The following is a 16,901-nucleotide window of genomic DNA, read 5'->3' as shown; positions in this document are numbered from 1 at the left end:
TTGGAAAAGCTTCCAGCAAGCTTTGGGATCACAATTTAATTTGAGTACTGCTTTCCACCCACACACTGATGGTCAGTCGGAGCGAACCATACAGATATTAGAAGACATGCTCAGGGCATGTGCAATGGAAATGTGTGGTAGTTGGGAAGAATATATACCCCTTATGGAGTTTACCTATAACAACAGTTACCAAGCTACAATTGGGATGGCTCCATATGAGGCATTATATGGTAGGAAGTGTAGAACATCTCTGTATTGGAATGAGGTAGGCAAACGCTGAATGTTAGGACCTGAAATGATACAGATGACTTGTGATAAGGTTGATGTTATTCGAGAAAGAATTAAGTCAGCTCAGTCACGTCAAAAGAGCTATGCAGACAACCACAGGAAAGACATTAATTTTCAAGCAGGAGAAAAGGTGTTTCTCAAGATTTCTCCTACAAAGGGGTTGCAAAGATTCTATAGAGAGGGTAAGTCAAGCTCGAGATACATTGGACCATTTGAGATTTTAACTCAGGTTGGCTCAGTAGCCTACATGCTTGCTCTGCCAACATCACTCGGGAATGTTCATAATGTATTCCATGTATCCATGCTGAAGCGACACGTTCATGATCCATCGCATGTATTACCCGTGGAACCAAAATATCTAGAAGCTCATATGACCTATACAGAGCAACAAGCTGAAATCTTGGACCGAAAAATGAAAACCCTTCGCAACCGCTCCATTTCTTTCATAAATGTGCGATGGGCTAATCATTCACTTGAAAAAGCATCTTGGGAGAAAGAGGATGAAATCCAAGCCATGTACCCTCATCTTTTCGAACCACCAGGTATGCCAATTTCGAGGACGAAATTTTCATAAAGGGGGGGGGATAAATGTGATACCCTACTTTTTAAACCTGGTCTAATTACAACGGTTGACCCAGTTTAACCATGCAGGACCCGAACCAGAGAGGGTTAAGGCGGGTTCCTTATGGACCATGATAGCAAGGGTGACTTTGAACACAGGTTGGACAGACAAGTCCGACTCAGTGCCAGAGGAGACGGGTGTACCCAAGCCGTGCACTTGCACGTATCATAAGGCCATGTATGGGTAATACTGGTATGTAGTCATATCCTAGAGTGCATACGTATAATATACCTTGTGCCGAGAATCGAATTCCATCAAAATCCCACTTGTTTGTCAATTTTTGACCCTCAGGTGGGCGGTCACAGGCGGGCACATCCGCCCACCTATGTGACCCACCCATGTGGTTACTAGTGGTTTTAAAAAGTATAAATAGCATTATTGTGTTTTTCATTTTCTCATTTATTACACTAAAGAGTTGGTGAGAAGAGTAAAGAGGAGAGAGAAAAGAAGGGAGAAAAGAGAACGGAGAAGAAGAAAGGGGAAGGAAGAGGAAGAAGAAATGGATTTAAGAGGCGCCAAGGTTTGATCTTCCCTTTTCGACGCCAGAAGAGTGATCCTCAACACAAGATCTACGATTGGAGGTGAGCAAAGGCTATGTTTTTTAAACTTTCACCAAACCCAAGTAAAACCCTTGATTTGGGGAGAGTTTCTTGAGATCTTATAAATCCCACTTGAGATGATGAATCTAAGGTTTAATAGATGTTTTATGTGTTGATTTTGAAGGATTTGAAGAAGTGTTTACAAGGTTGGAGAAGCACTGGTGATTTCTTGAGCTAAGAAGTGATTTTGGGGTTTTGAAAGAAGTTTTTGAGCAAAGAAGGTAGGATGGCTTCTCAATCCTTAAATCTAACTTAGATCTAGGTTAGAATCATCTTATAAGACCTTGAATGTGTGAAAAATGGGATTGGAAATGCCACATTTGGTTCCCCAAAGGTTGGAAAAATTTTCAAGGAAAAAAGGCATTTTTTCGCCCTCACAGGTGGGCTGAGACCGGTGGGCCGAACGACCCACCTGAGAGGGCAGGCCCTCGGTCCCCATCGGTGGGCTGACCGGTGGGTTGACCTAACCTCCTGAGAGAACCGACCCTCGGTCCCCACCGATGGGCCGATCGGTGGGCCGACCCACCCACCTGAGAAGATAGGTGGGCTGTCTGACCCACCTGAGAGGCCCCCAACGTGATTTTTGTATCCGAATGGACCCGAAACGGACGTGCAACCTTCTTTTATGATTCTAAACATGATTTAACAATCGAATCTTGTTAGTTTTGACCCCAAAGTGGTGAAATACTAACCCCATTACTTATGATAGGTTCACCAAAATTTACGTTTCTCCTGCCGGATCTCACCCATACCGGGCGTGAGTCTTTGTACACAACAGGTAAGTTGGGAGAGGACGTTTGACTTTATTTTAAAACTTGTTTGGCATCATTCAATTGTATCTAGACTAGCCATGTCATCATACAAATTATGTGTAGCTCAGTCATCCACATATGATTATGACATGTGTGTTGTGTTTTACTTTCTAAATGCTAAATGATTGATGTGCTTATGTGATGAATGATGGGATTACTGTGCATGATGCATTATTAGACTAGATGCCATAGTCGGCTTGGAAACGAGTACATTGTTGGCCCGTGGAATGGGACGCAGTGGCACTATGCAATCGTACTATGTCATATAAGAGCATGCGGTTTAGGATTATCATCTTCCCATGCTATGACCCTTCCTAACAGAGGTTGAGGGGTTGGGTTATCACTTGGGGGAAGCAGTGGTCGCGGGTGTCGAGTCACTGTGGTGGTTAGACATACGCCTGGCTGGTCATTAGGACAGTCGGTAACCTCAGTGGTATATTCAAGAGGGTCAATCGTACTGCTTTTAAATTACTGGAGTCAACACCTTTACTTTCTGTCATTTATTTTTTTATTGAGAGCCGGTAGTCGACATGCTTTACTTTTTTGAGTACTCACGGTGGGTCTTCTCCGACAGCCCTATGGACGTATCGCGGGATGGAGTTCGTGGCTCGTACCTGGAGTATACGCGCACTATGGTTGTAGTAGTACTAAACCAAAGACTTAATAATGTTTAGGTGGATGAGATTTAAAATGAATTGCATAGCATATAGTGCATATGGATGTGATGGTTGTGTGGATTGTTGTGTGGTCCTTCTTTTCACTTACTGAGCTAGTGAGCTCATCCCATGTGCGCACCTCTTTTAGATGATTTTGTAGGTCACCAGCCTAAAGATCAAGGGTCTGGCCCCACAGTTGAATTTCTCGATGAGGATTGGTGGGTCCCCGAGGAGTATGAGCACGGTAAGGGTTGCACGTGCGAGGCTATACTGCGAGACCGCAGTATTGACACCGTACAGGATTTTACTTTTTGATTCTTTTGATGACCCCTTTTTGTGTACTTGATACGTGAATTATTATTCTTTTTATTTAAATATCATGCTTGTGGGCCCACATATATTTACTACAATTTGGGTATCAAGTATATTGGGGGTATTTGCAGGTAAACTAAGTCTTCCGCTAAACTTTTAAACGTTTATCTTAGATGTGTGTATGTTGTGGTTGGGTACTATATCAGATGATCCTGACATGTTTAGGTTAATCGGAGTTTACCCGGTCACCGGTCCGGTTCTGTGTGAAGGGGGTGTGACAACGGTGGTATCAGAGCGTGATGCTCTATCCACTCACAGCATACCATTTAGACCCCAAAGAATCTATAATAGTAAATAGGATTGGGTAAATGTAAAAACTTTAAAGAGTTAAAAGCCAAAAAAAAAAAAAGAAATGATGGTTGCATTTAATTATTGCATTTCATGACATGCATTAAAGAAAGTTTACTTGGAATAAATAAAACATTAGTTATTTAATTTCATAACCCATCGAGTACGGAGTTAACAAAATTTTGGCAGCATAACGACGCTAAAACAAGATTTCCCAAATTTTTCATACATAAGCACCTGATAGACAACATATACATACAAATAAGCATAATCGATAAAGGATAACTAACGTTGTTACAACCGAATTACAATAAGTTATCAAGCATACAAAACTAACCACAAGTCACCAACAACATCAGAATACCATACTGGCAAGTCCATATTATAGAGAAAAATATAAAAAAAAAATAAAAATAAATAAAATATAGTCCACCATAAACACACAAACAACATAGAGACAAGTAAAAAGTTGATTAAGATAGCCAAGCTAAGTCCTCAGAGACCCTCGTCATCGTCTAGCTCGACTACTCCATCCCTCCTAGGCCTCGATCTAACATTGAGCCGACGGTCGTAGTAATCAAACCTTGAGTTCACTAGTTGTACATCCCTTCGGAGTCGAAAAATCCGCTGAAATAGCATTGGCCGTTGTGTCCAAATCCTCGCCCAATCTTTGGAAGGAATTCTCTAATGTAGCCTACCTTTCTAAGATATTTTCCTCTCTAATAGCACTCTCATCTAGTCTCCTCAGAAGCTGATATTGCCCATCTTTCAAGACCCTCATAGTAGTTATCATACTCTCAAAGTCAAAAACACCACTCTCAGGTGGTGGGGCTCTATACTATGGGCCTGTAGCCCTCGCAAAGTCAGGTTCAACGTCTCTCGAATCAAGAGGCTCCTCCTCGAGGATATCCTCATCCAGAAAGTCCTCCTCGAATTTAGGAACATAATCCTCATCTTCCTCACTAATTTCCTCCTCCATGGGGACATCTTCCCTGTGGGCATTCCTCCTGTCCCTGCCTCTTTGAGCTCCTGCACTCTAAGGTACATCCATAAGAGCTTGGAGACCCATCCTTTGTAGGTTTCCCCTATCAAATTTGTGAGCTAGGGTCTTTCCATCCTCACCACTCAAATCCACCCCAAAGAACTCAAATATCATGGTGAGGATCCTACCATATGGGAAACATCCGTCCTCAGGGTGTGTGGTATGATGCTCTATAGTCTTAAGTATAATGTAGGGCAAGCATAAGTTCTGGGCACCTCCCTCCGAGGCCTTATAGATGCAAAAGGCTATGTAGGCCGCCATGAAGCCTACTTGGTTACGGTGACCTCCTCTAGGGAGTAAATTAAACTGAACAAGCGAGCAAATACACGAACCTCCGGGTAAAATGTCGTCTCAAAATCCAGACGCTCCTTGCTGCTACAAATAGTCTCATAAATGTGGTCCTGCGTCTTCGAACTTAAAGATGGGCCCACGGGCTTACTCCTTGGGGGACTGTAGAATTGATGCCCAACTGACGAAATGCCTAAAATGCTAGCAAGGGTGTCCACCGTCAAGCGAATGTTCACCCCCTTCACCATGCTGGTGATTGAGTACTCCCCATACTTGTAAGAGACCTCTAAATTACAGTAAAATCTTTGAACCAGTTGTTCATAGCATGAACGATCGATGTTAAGGATGGACTGCCAACCCAGTGCACTAAATCTCTCTTGAAGTTGAATCTTGTTGAAATCACTGATTACCACGGTCTTCTCCATCATCACAGACCTCTTTAGAAAGGTCTGCCAATTGGTTGCCGCCCCCAAACTTCAGAAGAGTCTCTCATCATAGTCTAAAGGATCGATAGGGGCATGTCCTTGTCGCCTTGTACGAAGGGCTAGGGAACTAGTCCCTACACTTTTTCGCTTAGAAGTTATGGCCCTACATCGATTGGAAGAGGATGCGGGTTCCTTGCCCATGCGAGAAGACATCCTAGTAAGAAAAGAGAAGAAATAATGATAAGTAAGGATGATGAATAACAAAGGAAACAAATAGATGGGTGAGCAAGCACATGTAAATGCACCTAAATACATAATGTGGATTATGATAGAAAGAGAAGTGGATAAACCATGGAGAAATGAAGAGGGAGGAAGCCCCTAAAACATGATATCCACTAGCACATTGTAAAATAGAAATGTAACAAAGGTGTATAAAGCACGGCAAGTGAGAAATGATGGAAAACCCCCAATCTCAATATGCAAGTTCAATCTAAGAAAATGAAAAGTCCCATAATAGTGTAAAGCTTGAAGCTTACATGTCTATGAATGAAATGCCTATCATTACACAATCAAGAATATGCAAGGAAATTTTTATTATGACATTGAGGTGCAATTAATGATAAGTGATTCAAGGTTGTTCACAAGCATGGAATGATTATTCTATGGAAGGAAACATGAAAAAGATCAAGCTTTGGGAGTATAAATGGATTCAACCTCCAAAATACATGCTCTAAGAAGGGAAATGGAGAAGAGACTTACTTGAGAGTGAAAAGAGCTTGGATCTTCCAAAAATTTGGGAATCGTTGAGTGAAATCGCGAGTGGACGCGTCAAGAACCTCCCAAAATCGCCCCAAGTAAGCCAAGAGAAGGAATGGGAGAAAAAGGAGGAAACAGGGGCTTAAAAGCCCTATTCGTCTTCTGCCTCGGGTCGGACTGGCGGGCCGACCCGAGCTGCCCGCCAGTGGACAGCCCGCCGATTGGGAGAAAAAACACATAAAAAGGGAGATTACTATATTATAGAGATTACTATATATATAATACAATATTAAAAAAAAAAAAAAGGGGGAGTCGAGTGGGACCATCGTCCTACTTGTCGAAGCACTAGCACCATATTTTCGAGATTAACTGTGGCTAGTTGCAAGACATCATACACTATAATACCCGGTGGGTTGGCATATGATTGTGTGCCGATGTAAATTCTAAGGTACTTAACCAATATTTGTGTATGGTATGTTCTAGGTGCAAGGACACGATGGTACGTACTAGATCCGGTAGCAACGCACGAGGTACCTCACGTGGTCCTCGTCAGGTCGGTCGACCACCAAATCCTAGAAGTTCCCGCTCAATGGGGCAAACCCCACTCCCACAACCTCAAGAAACCTTTGATCAGGGTGTGGCACAAAGGGATCCACCTGTGACTACACTTTCGGATCCTCCACCGGTCATCACTCTGGGTGATGTTGTAACCATAATCCAATAGTCACAACAAGCCTTCTAGCAACAAATGCTTCAGCAGCAGCAGATATTTATGGCTGCTATACAGCAACAGTTAGACCTTCCTCAACCCGGTCAACATCCCCGGATAATTACTCCACAAGACCCACCTGTAGGGTCTACTATGGGGCCACAAGCTGGAGGTACACCTCCAATTCTGCCACTCAGCATTCCTCCGTATATGATGTCCCCTCCATACCTTATTATACGGCATATGCACCCAATTACCCATCGACGAATAATACGTCAAGGGTAGTGGAATCTTTCAAGAGGAACTTTGCCACCTGTATTCTCTAAAGTGGGAAGTGATCCTCTAGAGCCGGACCAGTGGGTCCAAGAGTTGGAAAAGATATTTGAGGTGATTGAGTGCACTGAGGCACAGAAGCTTATTTGTGCGGGGTTGCAACTCAAGAATGAGGCCAACTCTTGGTGGCAGGTCTCTAAGCCTATATTGTTGGCCGCACATCCGGAACCCACATGGGAGCAGTTCAAGGAGTTGTTTTTGGCTAATCATTACCCTCGTAGTTTCAGAGACCGTAAAGAGACGGAATTCATGGCCTTAACCCAAGGGAATAAGACTATCCTTGAGTATTAGCAGCAGTTTGAAAGCTTGTTCCATTTTGCCCCTAGGCATATGAGGTCAGCTGAAGAAAAGACTGCAAGATTTTTGAAGGGATTAAAGGCATCTATTGGGTCAGTGCTCGAGGTCTTAGATTTGACAGATTATAGTCAGATTGTGCAAAAGGCTAAAACCATGGAAGATAAGTAGAATGGAGAACAGTCCCTCACACCTGGATTGTGGAAGAGGCCTAATCCATTTCCGGACATGGGCAATTCATCCAAGGTATACTGTGGGTCGTATAGTTCTGGACCTACATATAGACAACCCTATAGGCCGTCTGGCTACCTTCCTCAACCAGCTGGTGGTTCAGGCTCTACATCTTTTTGCGCAAACACTAGTACGGTGCCTACAGCCAACAGGCCACCCCGTCCCCCATCCGCATAGGTTCAGGTACAAAGGGGCCCTGCCCCAGTCTCAGCGTCATAAATCCGTTGCTTTAATTGCCACTCTTATGGGCATTATGTTAAAGACTGTCGGGTCAAACCAACCTTACCGTCCAGTCAGCCCTCAGTATACAGACCTCCCTTAACTCGGGGGAATCAACCGCAAGGAAGAATGTATGCCTTATCAGCTGAGGAAGCTGAGGCCAGCAAGGAAGTGGTAGCAGGTACATTTTAATTTAAGATTTTTCTTATGCTAAATGTTGATGACCTGCTGTACTTATATGCATTATTGCACTAGGTGTTCTACCTATATCAGGTATACCAGCCTATGTCTTGTTTGATCGAGGAGCTACACACTCATTCATATCTAAGAGATTTTCTAAGAAGCTTGGTATGTCACCCAGGACACTAGGTCATGGGATGATTGTTAGTATGTCTATCGGTAAAGTTACACAGTTGAAGGAGGTGTATGGGCCATGCCCATTGGAAATCAGTGGGAAGAAATTGGATGCACAACTCATTAAATTCAACATGCAGAATTTTGACATTATACTGGGCATGGATTGGTTGTCGGCCCATCGAGCTAATGTGATGTGTGTTGAAAAATTAATTAAGGTGACAGATGATGAAGGGAAAGAATTGGTATACCGACCAGATAAAATGAAACGGGCTAGAAAGGTCCTCGTCTCCGCTCTTTAAGCGATAAAGTTGTTGGAAAGTGGATATCAGGGTTACTTAGCATCGGTACTTGATGTTGATGTAAAGGTTACACCTCTAGAAGAGGTAAAGGTGGTTGAAGAATTTTTCGACGTCTTTCCAGATGATTTGATGCATCTACCGCCTGATAGAGAGTTAGAATTTGCCATAGACTTGATTCCTAGAGCAGCTCCAGTGTCTAAAGCTCTATACAGGATGGCACCAGTCGAATTGAAGGAATTACAGATGCAGTTGCAATAATTATTGGAGAAGGGGTTTATTCGCCCAAGTGTTTGACCCTGGGGTGCCTCAGTTTTGTTTGTCAAAAAGAAGGATGGCAGCTTACGTATGTGCATCGATTATCGGGAATTGAATAAGCTAACCATTAAGAACCGGTATCCATTGCCACGCATCGATGATTTGTTTGAAAAACTACAAGGTGCAAAAGTATTTTCAAAGATAGACCTTAGATCAGGCTATTATCAGCTCAAGATAAAGAATGGTGACATACCCAAGACAGCGTTCAGGACTCGGTATGGTCACTATGAGTTCCTAGTGTTATCTTTTGGGTTAACTAATGCACCGACAGCATTCATGGATCTAATGAATCGAGTATTCCAAGATGTCATTAATATATGGGTAATTATTTTTATTGATGACATCTTGATCTACTCTAAGACAGAAGAGGAGCACACTCAACACTTGAGGGTGGTGTTACAGAGGCTGAGAGAACAACAATTGTTTGCCAAATACAGTAAATGTGAATTTTGGCTTGAGCAAGTTGGATTCCTGGGACACGTAGTGTCTAAGGCCAGAATCGAGGTGGATCCTGATAATGTGAAAGCAGTAGTAGAGTGGGAAAGCCCTAAGAACATTACTGAAATTAGAAGTTTCTTGGGTTTGGCAGGTTATTACCAGTGCTTCATTGAGAATTTTGCTCGGATCTCAGCACCAATGACTAAGTTAACCAAAAAGGGTGTGAAATTTGAATGGGTAGAGGAATGTGAGAAGAGTTTTCAGGAATTGAAGAAAAGATTGGTGTCGGCCCCTGTGTTGACCATCTCTAAAGGCACAGGTGGAATGACAGTCTATACTGACGCTTCTAAGGTTGGGCTGGGTTGTGTTCTCGTGCAACGCAGAAAGGTGATAGCGTATGCATCCCGATGCCTAAAGGAATATGAGAAGAACTACCCCACTTATGACTTGGAACTAGCCGCAGTCATTTTTCCCCTAAAGATTTGGCGACATTATTTGTATCGGGAGAAGTGCGAGATATACAGTGATCACAAAAGCCTTAAGTACTTTTTCACCCAAAAATATTTGAACATGAGGCAGAGGAGATGGCTTGAGCTCATGAAGGATTATGACTGTGACATTCAATATCATCCTGACAAGGCTAATGTAGTGGAAGATTCGTTGAGTCGGAAGGCATAGACTGTGTCACTCTCATACTTAGCAGTCAGCCCACCTCTTGTACAAGAGGCGATGCTAATGGATGAAACCCTCTTATATGAAGGAGCAACCTTAGAGCTTGAACATCAACTAGAAAATCTTAAATGATTGACTGTATCACTGGCAGCCCTACAGGTGCATCCGTCTATTAGGCAAGAGGTGATAATGAAACAACCTTTGGACCCTGAGTTGCAATGGATCAGAGTTAAGATTCAAGATCAAATAATGAATGACCCTGATTTCATTTTAGCCAGCGACAGGGCATTATTGTTTCGAGGTAGGTCATGTGTGCCCGATGATTTAGAGATACAAGACAAGATAGTGCGGGAAGCACATAGCTCCGAGTACTCACTCCACCCAGAAATTACAAAGATGTATAAAGACCTTAAATAAAATTACTGGTGGCCAAGCATGAGAATCACGATAGCCCTGTATGTGGTGACTTGTCTTACATGCCAAAAAGTAAAAGCTGAGAGGCATCGACCTTATGGTACTCTTCAGCCACTCACAGTACCAGATTGGAAGTAGGATAGGATTACAATGGGCTTTGTCACCGGACTACCATGCACACCTAAGGGGATGGATGCGATATGGGTAATAGTTGATTGGCTTACTAAGACTGCTCATTTCATTCCCATCAAGACCAAGTTCTCTATGGCCAAGTTAGCACAACTTTATATGGATAACATAGTGCGGTTGCATGGAGTGTCAGTGAGCATTGTGTCAGATAGGGATCCAAAGTTCACTTCCAGATTTTAGAAAAGCTTCCAGTATGCTTTGGGATCACAATTGAATTTGAGTACTGCTTTCCACCCACAGACTGATGGTCAGTCGGAGCGAACCATACAGATATTAGAAGACATGCTCAGGGCATGTGCAATGGAAATGTGTGGTAGTTGGGAAGAATATATACCCCTTATGGAGTTTGCCTATAACAACAGTTACCAAGCTACAATTGGGATAGCTCCATATGAGGCATTATATGGAAGAAAGTGTAGAACTCCTCTGTATTGGAATGAGGTAGGCGAACGCTGAATGTTAGGACCTAAAATGATACAGATGACTTGTAACAAGTTCGATGTTATTCGAGAAAGGATTAAGTCAGCTCAGTCACGTCAAAAAAGCTATGCAGGCAACCGTAGGAAAGATATTGAGTTTCAAGCAGGAGAAAAGGTGTTTCTCAAGATTTCTCCTACAAAGGGGTTGCAAAGATTCCATAGAAAGGGTAAGTCGAGCTTGAGATACATTGGCCCATTTGTGATTTTAACTCGAGTTGGCTCAGTAGCCTACATGCTTGCTCTGCCACCTTCACTCGGGAATGTTCCTAATGTATTCCATATATCCATGCTGAAGCGATACGTTCATGATCCATCGCATGTATTACCCGTGGAATCAGAATATTTAGAAGCTGATATGACCTATACAGAGCAGCCAGCTGAAATCTTGGATCGGAAAGTGAAAACCCTTCGCAATCGCTCGATTTCCTTCGTAAAGGTGTGATGGGCTAGTCATTCACTTGAAGAAGCATCTTGGGAGAAAGAGGATGAAATCCAAGCCAAGTACCCTCATCTTTTCGAACAACCAGGTACGCCAATTTCAAGGACCAAATTTTCATAAAGGGGGGGTAAATGTGATACCCTACTTTTTAAACCCGGTCTAGTTACAACGGTTGACCCGATTTAACCATGCAGGACCCGAACCAGAGAGGGTTAAGGCGGGTTCCTTATGGACCATGATGGCAAGGGTGACTTTGAACACAGGTTGGCCAGACAAGTCCAAGTCAGTGCCAGAGGAGACGGGTGTACCCAAGTCGTGCACATGTACGTATCATAAGGTCATGTATGGGTAATGCTGGTATGTAGCCGTATCCTAGAGTGCATACGTGTAATATACCTTGTGCTGAGAGTCGAATTCCGTCAAATTCCCACTTGTTGGCCAATTTTGGGCCCTCAGGTGGGCGGTCACAGGCGGGCCCATCCGTCCACCTGTGTGACCCACCCATGTTGTTACTAGTGGTTTTAAAAGGTATAAATAGCATTATTGTGTTTTTCATTTTCTCATTTATTACACTAAAGAGTTGGTGAGAAGAGTAAAGAGGAGAGAGAAAATAAGGGAGAAAAGAGAACGGAGAAGAAGAAAGGAGAAGGAAGAGGAAGAAGAAATTGATTTAAGCGGTGCTAAGGTTTGATCTTCCCATTCTGACACCGGAAGAGTGATCCTCAATATGAGATCTACTATTGGAGGTGAGCAAGGGCTATGTTTCTTAAACTTTCACCAAACTCAAGTAAAACCCTTGATTTTGGGAGAGTTTCTTGAGATCTTGTAAATCTCACTTGAGATGATGAATCTAAGGTTTAATAGATGGTTTATGTGTTGATTTTGAAGGATTTGAAGAAGTGTTTATAAGGTTGGAGAAGCACTGGTGATTTCTTGAGCTAAGAAGTGATTTTGGGGTTTTGAAAGAAGTTCTTGAGCAAAGAAGGTAGGATGGCTTCTCAATCCTTAAATCTAACTTAGATCTAGGTTAGAATCATCTTATAAGACCTTGAATGTGAGGAAAATGAGATTGAAAAAGCCCCATTTGGTTTCCTAAAGGTTGGGGAAATTTTCAAGGAAAAAGGCATTTTTCTGCCCTCACAGGTGGGCTAAGACCGGTGGGCCGACCTGCCCAACTGAGAAGACAGGTGGACTGTCCGACCCACCCGAGAGGCCCCCAACGTGATTTTTGTGTCCGAATGGACCCGAAACGGACGTGCAACCTTCTTTTATAATTCTAAACATGATTTAACCATCGAATCTTGTTAGTTTTGACCTCAAAGTGGTGAAATGCTAACCAGAATTTACGTTTCTCACGCCGGATCTCACCTGTACCGGGCATGAGTCTTTGTACACAACAGGTAAGTTGGGAGAGGACGTTTGACTTTATTTTAAAGCTTGTTTGGCATCATTCAATTGTATCTAGACTAGCCATGTCATCATGCAAATTATGTGTAGCTTAGTCATCCTCATATGATTATGACATATGTGTTGTGTTTTACTTTTTAAATGCTAAATGATTGATGTGCTTATGTGATGAATGATGGGATCACTGTGCATGATGCATTATTAGACTAGATGTCATAGTCGACTTAGAAACGAGTGCATTGGTGGCCCATGGAATGGGATGCGGTGGTACTATGCAATTGTACTATGTCATATAGGAGCATGCGGTTTAGGATTATCATCTTCCCGTGCTACGACCCTTCCCAATAGGGGTTGAGGTGTTGGTTATCACTTGGGGGGAAGCAGTGGTCGTGGGTGTCAGGTCACTGTGGCGGTTAGACATACGCTCGGCTGGTCATTAGGACAGTCAGCAACCTTAGTGGTATATTTAAGAGGGCCAATCGTACTGCTTTTAAATTACTGGAGTCAGCACCTTTACTTTCTGTCATTTACTTTTATGTTGAGAGCTGGTAGTCGGCATGCTTTACTTTTTCGAGTACTCACGGTGGGCCTTCTCCGACAGCCCTATAGGCGTATCGCGGGATGGAGTTTACGGCTTGTACCCGGAGTATACGTGCACTGTTGTTGTAGTAGCACTAAACCCAAGACTTAGTAATGTTTAGGTGGATGAGATTTAAAATGAATTGCATAGCATATAGTGCATATGGATGTGATGGTTGTGTGGATTATTGTGTGGTCCTTCTTTTCACTTACTGAGCTAGTGAGCTCATCCCACGTGTGCACCTCTTTTAGATGATTTTACAGGTGACCAGCCTGAAGATCAAGGGTCGGGCCCCACAGTTGAGTTTCCCGATGAGGATTGGTGGGTCCCCGAGGAGTATGAGCATGGTACAGATTGGACGTGCGAGGGCTGTGCTGCGGACCGTAGTATTGACGCCGTATAGGGTTTTACTTTTTGATTATTTTGATGACCCCTTTTTGTGTACTTGATACGTGAATTGCTATTATTTTTGTGTAAATATCATGCCTGCGGGCCCATATGTATTTATCTATATACTACAATTTGGGTATCAAGTATATTGGGGGTATTTATAGGTAAACTATGTCTTTCGCTGAACTTTTGAACATTTATCTTAGATATGTGTATGTTGTGGTTGGGTACTGTATCAGATGATCCTGGCAGGTTTGGGTTAACCGGAGTTAACCCGATCACCGGTCTGGCTCTGTGTGAACGGGGTGTGACAACTATGAATGTTTCTCAACTGAAAATTCAAGGAAGACCTCAGAGGGTTCGAAGGTCTGCTATTCCGGATGACTATATAGTATATCTCCAAGAATCAGAGTTTGATATTAGAATCAAGAATGACCCATTAACCTTTTCACAGGCCATAAACGATAATGATTCTCTTAAATAGGTAGATGCCATTAAAGATGAGATGAAATTCGCGAGTGACAATGATGTTAAACAAGTGATTGGTTCAAAGATATGGTTGTTAATGAGTATTTAAAACCGAACGTGACTCGAAAGGTAATATTAAGAGACATAAAGCTAGACTAGTTGCAAAGGGATTCACTTAGAAAGAGGCATTGATTACCATAAAACCTTCTCTCTTGTCTCTAAGAAGGATTCTCTGAGAATCATATTGGCATTAGTAGCTCATTATGATCTAGAGCTTTACCAAATGGATGTGAAAACTGCATTATTGAATGGGGATTAAGATGAAGAAGTCTACATGAACCAACCTAAGGGATTTACTGATCAAGGAAAAGAAAATCTAGTGTGCAAACTTAAAAAATCCATATATGAACTTAAACAAGCTTCCAGATAGTGGTATATTAAATTTAACCATATCATTGTTTCCTTCGGATTTGTTGAGAACACCTTTGATAGGTGTATATATCTGAAACTTAGTGGGAGTAAATTTATATTTCTGGTCTCATATGTGAATGATATTTTACTTGCTAGTAATGATTTTGCTCTGTTGAGTGATACAAAGACATTTCTTTCTAAGAACTTTAAAATGAAAGATATGGTTTTAGCTTCTTTCAATATCGGCATTGAGATATTTCGTGATAGATCTCGTCGGATACTTGGGCTATCACAGAAAATCTATATTAATAAAGTTTTGGAAAGATATGGCATAATGAATTGCAAATCAGGTGTTTCCCCCATTATCAAAGGAGATAAGTTCAGTTGAAATCAATGCCCAAAGAATGATCTGGAAAGAGCACAAATGAAGGATATTTCCTATTCTTCAGCAGTAGGGAGTCTTATGTATGCAATGACTTGTACTCGTTCAGACATCAGTTTTGCCATTGGTATGTTTGGTAGATATGTGAGTAATCCTGGCATGGATCATTGGATTGCAGCAAAGAAGGTGATGAGGTATTTAAATGGGACTAGGGAGTACATGCTTACTTACAAAGCATCTGATCGGTTAGAAGTGATCGGATATTCAGACTCTGATTATGCAGGATCCCTCGACAGTAGCAAATTGGAGTGATTTCTTGAAATTTCAAGAAACCGACTTGTGTCTCTACTTGTACTATGGAAGCAGAGTTTGTGGCATGCTTTGAGGCCACATCTATGGAAATTTGGTTACGGAACTTTATCTCAGGACTTTGGGTTGTCAACACCATTTCGAAGCCGCTGAGAATATATTGTGACAATGTTGCTGTCGTATATTACTCCAAGAATGATAAGCATTCAAGTAAAGCGAAGCATATTAGAGTAAAATACAATTTTGTGAAGGAATCAGTTCAGAAACAAGAAGTGTCTATTACACACATCAAGACAAGTCTGATGATTGCTGATCTTATGACCAAGGCATTAGCGCCTAAACACTTTACAGATCTTGTAATGGACATGGGTTTATGTAAAGTTTGATGTAATGGTCATATTATGTTAGACATTTTAACTTATTTATTTAAATGATCATGATATTTGTTGTTTCTGAATATTTCTCACTTTATTATTGTGTGTACACATTTTATTTAATATATGTGAGATATTACGTTGGACCATTTAGTTATAGATTTTTCTAGTCTATCCCTACTTCTACACCTATTTAGATGAAGTTATTAGTGTTGTGATTATGAAAGGGAGTATGTCGTTATATGATGTATAACCGTCATGATCCATATTAGTAGTTTTGTTCAAATATGGTATTATGATTGTAATGACATAAAGTTGATGGGTTTACTTTCAAATACTGCAGTATGATGTTAGAATCCAAATTATATTTGAGATTATAATTATGTGGTCATATGGTTCAAGTGGGAGATTGTAAGAATATTCTCTATTATTGTCCCATATATCAATTAGGTAATTGACCGATACTAATCTCATAGAATTGGATTCCAAATAGAAAACCCACTCCTCGTTAAATTAGGGAAAAGAATCCTACCCTATTTGCACACCTTGATAGGAGGGTGCAAAACTTTATTTAATAGGACTCTAGGTCCTCCTCCTACCCTAACGTCAATCTCATTATTGGTTCCATCACCAAGAGAGCATTAAGGGAACTAGTGGGAGAAACCTAAAGGATCTATTGTGTTCGTAATTGGGATTGCAGGAATAAAGATACAAGAATAATATAATGACAGTAAATTCTTCACAGTCGATGGTGAACGGTATGCGTTGACCCTTATAATATAATTTTGTGATTCAATGATTGTATAACAAGATCCTATATATTGTTATTAGTAAGAATAACATCCTTCAAATTAAATTTTAATTATCAGTTTTATGGATCCATTTGGTTGGAAGAAAAATTAAAAGGAAAGGAAGTAAGATCTTAAAGAAATATATATATAATAAAATAAAATAAAATTTATACTCATTACCCCTACATGGTTATATTACTAATTCCAAATCATTTTATATTTGGCTAATAAATTTTGGAGAATAGATCATTGC

This window comes from Macadamia integrifolia, chromosome 1 (assembly GCF_013358625.1).
Source record: "Macadamia integrifolia cultivar HAES 741 chromosome 1, SCU_Mint_v3, whole genome shotgun sequence".
In the NCBI taxonomy this organism is placed as follows: domain Eukaryota; kingdom Viridiplantae; phylum Streptophyta; class Magnoliopsida; order Proteales; family Proteaceae; genus Macadamia; species Macadamia integrifolia.
The sequence above is the reverse complement of the archived record's forward strand: the minus strand, read 5'-3'. Positions refer to the sequence as shown.